Raw genomic sequence first — 8177 nt, 5'->3', positions numbered from 1 at the left:
AAAATTAACTAAAATATCTTGCTGATGCAGTCTAAAAAGACTTTGAAAAACATCATACAGTATGTCAGGTCTGCACACTGACTTGCCGTGCAGAATACTAGTCAATGCTGACAATGAATCAGAGCAAATAACTTTACACCGGGTCTTAACCTCTTCAATCCATTCTAGTGCAAGGCAGATTGCAAATAGCTCTACTGAATAAACTGCAAGGTGGTCAGAGAGTCTCTTTTGAATTTCTTTCTTATACTTTGGGATAAACACTGCAGCTGCAGTCTTCCCTGTAGCAGGGTCTTTAGAACCATCTGTAAAAATTTGAGCCCCATCAGGATATTTGGTGTGTATATGCACATTAGTGAGATGTTTCACATCCCTTTCCTCCTCAACCTCATCACGCATTTTGACTAAAACGATATCCACTGTGGACATAACAAAAAACCAGGGAGGGATAGGTGGCAGGGGAACCACAGAACTATGAGACAACTTAGTTAGTCCAAGTTTTCCAGCTTGGCTATTCCCAATCCACCCAAAACTATTAAAGTTTGCTTTGCCGTGTTCCCAACACTGAGTCAGAATATGCTTAGTAGGGTGATCCTCTTTATGGCCTTGCAAATTCGTCCAGTACACCATGGCCAACTGCTGACACCTCAAAACCAAGGGCATTTCCCCTGATTCTACCTGGAGAGCAGGGACTGATGAGGTCCTTAATGCCCCACTGCACACGCGTAAGGCCTGTGCTTGAATTACATCAAGTTTCATCAAATGTGTCTTTGCCGCTGATCTATACGCAATGCACGCATAATCCAAAGTAGATCTGATAAGTGCAATATATACATGTTTTAACGACATCATTGTGGGACCCCAGTCGCTCCCCACTAGGCACCTGTGTATATTTACTGCCTTTTTACACTTAACAACAACTCTCTGAATATGGAGTGGAGTTTCTGACTAATATGAGCTGAATTTCGCCCCCTGGTCCACAGTGCTCAATCATCTGCATACAAAGATCTTCCAATATTAAAGGAATTATCCAGAGTAAAATGCACTTTAGATCAATTTACGGATGATTGGGAGTACATACGTTGAGTTGACATCCAAATCATGTCATTCGGATGTGTTTTGAGAAAGTTCGATGTTACCGTTTTTAGTCAAAACTCGTTAGCCTGGAAGTGACGCGGGCATGTAATTTTGCCGCTACAAAACGCTATTTTTATACCTCTTCTACAGTTCCAAACAACATTACACTTACGTGGTAGTGAGTAGAGGGTCCCTAAAGCCAAACCGAAGTATCCCGAGGTCTTTATGTGGTCGGATAGAGAGTCCAGAATGAATTTCATCAAGCCAGTACCTTTCCGGAAATGTTGCCATCTTTGCTGCCTTCTTCAGGGGAAAGTCCGTAGGAGTCGATTGCTGAGTGTGGAGTAACACACTCTGGAAATTCACAATTTCGTCGCCGTTTTATTTTTTTTTTTAAAAACATAGTCCAGTATTTCTTTCGAAATTGAAATGAAGTTGTATGGACTGGACTATGTTTTTTTTTTTTTTTTTTTAAACGGCGACAAAATTGTGAATTTCCAGAGCGTGTTACTCCACACTCAGCAATCGACTCCTACGGACTTTCCCCTGAAGATGGCAGCAAAGATGGCAGCAAAGATGGCAACATTTCCGGAGAGGTACTGGCTTGAGAAAAACAAATACTTTTGCCAGCGCTTCTGCTTTATCTTTATCTGTTCTCATAATTTCCTCATTAAACTGGATAGCCGGTAAAGAAAACTCCCTCCTAATTCCTCCCATTCTCCTTATCATCCCCCACACATCATTGATTGAGGTATCTCTTCCAATAGTGTCACAAAACGCTCCCCACCGCTCTCTCTTTGCCTTCCTTATAACCCTCCTGACCATAACTTGAGCTCTTTTATACTCAACCAGGTCAGCAAAAGAGAAAGTTGATTTGACCTTTTTAAAAGCATTATTTCTTACCTGTATTGCTTCCCTACACGCATTTGTCCACCAAGGTACCATTTTAAGCTGCCCACAACTTGTTGTTTTTCCGATGAATTGAAAGGCTGAAGAGTGCAATATCTCTGTAATCCTGCTGTTAACATCATTGACATTTCCATACTGTTCTACATTAAAACTCATCAATCTAGCACTACAATTCATACTAGTCATCCCATTTAGCTTTTTTTTTTTTTTTTTTTTTGATCAATTGTTTTTTATTTTATTATGATGCACATATTCACAATCAATAACAAATACAGAGGTATAACACTTCCCAACCACCCTCCCCCCACCCTTCACCCCCACCCAGTGGTGAGCATCTGCAATCTTATATGTCATGAAACATTTAAAGTACATTGGTATACAATTATAAAGACAGAAAATAACATATTTTCCAGTAAAAAAAAAAAAAATACAAATAAAAAGTTAAATTATTTTAAAGAAAAGAAAGACAAAGAGGGATTTCAAAACAACAGTACACAGCACCTTAGACATGACCATCAGCAATAAAGGTTTTGACTTCCTCAAAAGCATGATTCCACCTCATTAGAGTTTGTGATCTGGCCCCATGTATACGGGCTGTTGAAAGTTCCATAGATATAATATCAAGTAAACTTAGAGCCCATAGACGTCTACACATAACATGTGGGGGGTTCCATCGGCTGACTAACATTTTTTTGGCTGCAGTAAAAGCAGCCAGCAGTAGACTGCTCTGGAAAAGTGTCAATGAAAGGTTGGAATAATCATTTAGAAAAAATAGACTTGGAGTTATAACAATATCAGTCCCAATCAGAGTTGAAATGTCTCCAGTTAGCTGTTGCCAAAAAGGTACCAAAGATGAGCATTCCCAAAAAAAATGTAAAAAAGTTCCTGTCTTTCCATCAGAACACAAAGTATAATTAGGTGAGGTAATTAGACGCATATGAAATCTCTTAAGTGGTGTTAAATATACTCTGTGTGCTAGTTTCCAATGGATCATTTGATGATTAGGATTCTTAGAAGACATAGTGATTGTCTCCCATGTGTGATCAGAAAAGGTATCTTCCAGTTCACATTCTAAATCTTTTGACCAAACCGCTATTACTCCAAGAGGTTTGTATAGTTTCTTCATCAGGAAGGAATAAATAGATGACGCAGAAGAAGGGATGCAGTCATTGAAATATATAACTGTGTTAAAAGGAACACCAAGAGCCTTAAGAGCTGATCTGATGCGCAAGTAGAAGTAGAAAGTAGAAGCCGGTATGTTGTACTTAGATCTTAAATCCTGAAAGGTTCTCAAGCCTTTGTCATCATACAGGTCTCCAAGAGTTGTAATGTTGCATTCTGCCCATTGAGAAGATCTAAATGGGGTACTCCCAGATAGAAACCCATTATTATTAAAAAGTGGAAAGTGATGATGCCATTTTGATATAGATCCTGTTTGTCTTTCTACAACCTTCCAGGTGGATAATAAATGGGCTATGATTGGGCCAAAACGAAGGGTACATTGTCGAATAGAAACATTGCAAAAAACCAAATCTCTTAAATTATAGGGGGTGACCATTGATTCTTCAATGGCTCTCCATGCCACATTTTTATTTGAATCAAACCAGACTGATATAGGGCGCAACACAAATGCTTGGGCATAAACTTTAAAGTCAGGAACAGATAAACCGCCATCCTGCCTAGAGCGTTGCATAGTGGACAGCTTAATCCTTGCACGTTTCCCATTCCAAATATATTTCCTTAGAGTGGAGTTGATATTGTCCCAAAAGTGTGCAGGGGGTGGCAAGGGTATCATTGCACTATAAAAATTAACTCGTGGTAAAACGTTCATTTTGATGACTGAAATTCGTGCATATAATGACTTGGGCAAAGATGACCAGTTTGATAGATCTGTACTGACTTCAGAAAGAATTTTTTTGAAGGTTTTACTTGCAATATCATGCAATGAGGGATATATGTCTATCCCTAAATATTTAAATGATGTTACAATGGGTGCGGCACTAGGAAGAGACACAGAGACAGGGTCAAAGTTTAGTGGTAGAAAACAAGATTTGTTCCAATTTATCTTGTAACCTGAAAGATCACTAAAATGATTAAACAATGACATAATATGAGGTACTGATGAAGCGGGGTCATTTACAAATAAAAGTATATCATCAGCATACAAAGAGATGTGATGAGATGTATTTCTTACATTAATTGGTAAAATTTGCTCTGATTGACTGACAGCCTGAGCTAGGGGTTCTAATGACAAAGCAAATAACAATGGTGAGAGTGGGCAGCCCTGACGCGTACCCCTTCCCAAAGAAAAAGAGCGTGAGCATAATTGTCCCGTTAACACAGATGCTTTTGGATTACAATATAGTACTTTTACCATGTTAATGAAGTCGCGGCCTAAGCCCATATGTTCTAGTACAGACCACAAATAGTTAATTTCCAAACGGTCAAATGCCTTAGTTGCGTCCAATGAGAACACTCCATAAGAATTATCTGATTGATCAGCTGAATAAATGATATGTAAAAGACGGCGGATGTTATCAGATGCAGAACGTGTTTTGATAAAACCAGTCTGATCTTCATGAACCAATTTGGTAATCACCGACTCCAAGCGTTGTGACAATACTTTGGCATACAGTTTAATATCTGCTCCAATCAGTGAGATTGGACGATAATTAGAACAGGAGGTTGGGTCCTGATCTTTTTTCAACAGCAGGGATATAATAGATGTGTTAATGTCCTGTCTGAAAGATCCATGTTTAATTGAATGATTTATCATGTCTAATAATAGAGGGCCAAGCTCTGTCCAGAAGGCTGAATATAATTCAGTTGGAATGCCATCCAGTCCTGGCGATTTACCTTTATTCATATATTTCAGTGACTCTTTCAGTTCTTGAAGAGTAATTGGTTGACCTAAGGACTCTGACTCCTCGGTAGATAGAGTAGGTAAATTAAGAGAAGAAAGAAAAGAAGATAGAGTTGCATTGTCACATGTAGATTCAGAAGTATATAAAGTAGAATAGAAAGACTGGAAAGCGTTATTAATGTTTTGCTGATCAGTGGTGAGCTCACCAGAACATAGCCGTATCGCAGGTATATTTGCAAACCTTTCATTATTACGCAGTTGCAGGGCTAAAAGATGGCTTGGCCTGCTCCCATTAAAGTAATAGTTTTGTCTGGTCCTTTGAATAAGAAACTCTGCTTTAACTTTAAGTAATTGGTTTAACTCAGTTTTTAATATTTTAATTTCAGTGGCCGTTTGGTCAGAGAATGACGCCTGATTTGTTGCCTCTAGTATCTTAAGCTGAGATTCCAGATCAGCTATTCTCTTCATTCTAGATTTTTTAAGATGTGACGCAAAAGAAATAGAAAAATTACGGATGAAGCCCTTGACTGCATCCCAGAGTATGCGGGGGTCTGCCACTGTTCCTTGATCCTTGCAGAAATACAGCTTCTGAGTTTATCAGTGCATACTGCTTGTAAATGAGTTTCACTTTCTCCTGACCTGTCCTCATCATGAGCCATGACAGCATTCATATCTGCTCCCATCACAATCTCATAGCCTGCCATATTAAGAAGATAATTTGTGAGCATTGAGAAGAATGCAGGATCATATGTGGAAGGAGCATAAATAGATAGAAAGGCTAACTTCCTGTTTCCCACCAAAGCCTTAACATGAGTTACTCTCCCATCAGTATCATTGTCATGCTCAATGATATCTATACCTAAATTCCTTTGTAGGAGTATCATAACACCTTTAGTTTTATCAGTGGCACTAGAAGCGGAAATTACTTTGTAAAATTTGTTATTACATCTATGAACATCTTCTTTTTTGAGATGGGTTTCCTGAATCAAAGCTAAATCTATCTTTCTCCTTTTTAAAAGTTCCAGGCAACATGCACGTTTATGAGATCCATTTAAACCATTCACATTCCAACTCAAAATATTTAGGTTAGTCATAACTGTCAAATACTTGGAATGAAGCAAAAAATAAAAACAAACAATGTACATTTCTTTCATGATGCTCACCACTATCCCAACCCCCTCCCACCCCTGGGTCATAGAACATGACCCTATCCCTCAACCCAACGCAGACTGGGTATAGAACAAGCCCACGTCTGCCCTGTTCCCTTACATAAATCCGTGACATCAGCAATGGTTTGCACGCTATAGGTGCCAACACAAGCCCTTATAGTGAAAATCAAAAAACTAAACAGCTAAATAGCTAACTCGTAAGCCTATTATGTATAGTATAATTAAATGAGGGTTCATAAGAATGTAAACAAAACAAAATTCGCCTGTTCTCCCATTTTACTGGAGAAAGTGGTAAATAAAAGAGGAGGGAAAAAACATTAGACTACTATTGTCCCAAATATAATTGAAAGTATTGGTGAGCATTACCTCCTACAACATCACAATAACCAATTAGGCTATCGTTTTTACCTAAGCCAGGGTGGATAGACGAACAGGAGTCTGCCCGTAACTTACAGTGTCCCATGAGAGGCAGCCCCGCATCATTCCTGGTCACTCTCGGCAATGGGATGGGATTCTTCCAGTGAGTCGCAAAAAGCACTGGCCTCCTCTGGCGTTTGGAAAAATTCCGTTGCCCCTCCTTTCAAAGTCACCTTGAGAATTGCCGGATACTGGAGGAAGGGTTGGCACCCCTTTCTCCTAAGCTCCTTCTTCACTGTGGTGAATGCAGCTCGCTTCTTCGCAGTAGCAGGCGAGTAGTCAGGGAAAATACTGAGGGTCGTCTCATCATCCTCCATCTGTATGGCCCCTTGGTCCCTGGCTGCTCGGAGAATCATGTCTCGATCGGTGTAGCGGAGAAGTTTGAAGATGAATACTCGTGGTCTGTCGGGTTTCTTAATCGGTGTTTTAGAGCTGCCTTTAGGAGGGTTTGAACAAATGCGATGGGCTCTTTCAATTTCAATGTTTTTGTCCTTCAAAGAGGGCAGCCAGACTGGCAGCGCCCGCTTGAGAAAGCCCACCGGATCGTCTTTTTCCAAGCCTTCGGGTAGACCAATTAAACGAAGATTGTTGCGTCGGCTACAGTCCTGCAGCTCAACAAGTTGTTGCTCAACAGTATCAAGATGTTTGTCATGACTTTGTAGAATTTTTTTCTGGTTTCTTTGCTCACCAGACAGCGCATCGATTTTCGAGCACGCGGTCTTCATGTGCGTGGATAATTCACTTCTCATCGTAGCCATTTCGGATTTATGAATACACTCCAGTCTTTCCATAGCGTCCTCCATACCAAAGCTAGCACTTGCTGGCTTAGCCCGATTGTCCGCTGTCTTTGTTTTCCTCTTTTGGGAGGTAGAAGACGGAGTTAAAGTCAACTGCCTGCGCGCCAGTGACATTTAGAAACGTTAACAGGCGAAATAGAAAAGGTGTTTTCTGATATAAGCGAATAAATACTGAAAATAGGGCTTGATGTCAGGATCCCCTTCAACACGCGTGCAGCTCCATCAACGCGTCACGTGATCTCCCATTTAGCTTTTTTAAAGTCCCATCTAGGGAAGGTTACATCTTCAATGTGGACTGTCCCCACTCCAATCTCACACAGTGTAGGGTAATGATCACTACCAATACAATCATCCTGTATGACATTCCATTTAGAACATCTAGCAAACTGCGCAGAGACCAAGGTAAGATCTATAAATGTCTCCCGGCCACTTGAAACGTAAATTCTTGTACCCCTCCCATCGTTAAGGCAAATAAGGTCTCTTTCCTCTAGCACTTCCTCCACTACCTTACCATTACTATTGGTTTCTGTACTCCCCCACAGTGTGCTAACACCAAATCATCTTATGGGACACATCACCCAGGAACTCATCAAGAACATCTTTGTTTAATGCTTCACAAGGGTTGTAATAGTTAACCACCAGAAAGTTGGAATTACCTATCCATACCTCAATGATTATCCCCTCCACCTCTCTACTTACCTTAATAGTTCTGTAGCCCAGTCCCTGCATGACAAATACAGCCACCCCTCCACCAGGGCCCTTCTCCCTATCCCTGCGCACCGATACATACCCTTGCAGCACAAAGTCCAAATGAGGCCTAAGCCACGTCTCTTGCACACATATTACATTAGGCTTGGCATCCAAATCTTCCACAAACTTCTTAAATTCCTGCCCATTAGAGCAGAGACTTCTAGCATTCCACTGTAAGATGCTGAAAACCATTAAGAA

This window comes from Alosa pseudoharengus, unplaced genomic scaffold, assembly GCF_046254945.1.
Source record: "Alosa pseudoharengus isolate Yale_2024_CS ecotype anadromous, Long Island Sound unplaced genomic scaffold, YU_APseudo_1.1 YU_APseudo_1.1_scf_7, whole genome shotgun sequence".
In the NCBI taxonomy this organism is placed as follows: domain Eukaryota; kingdom Metazoa; phylum Chordata; class Actinopteri; order Clupeiformes; family Clupeidae; genus Alosa; species Alosa pseudoharengus.
Note: the sequence above shows the minus strand (reverse complement) of the source record.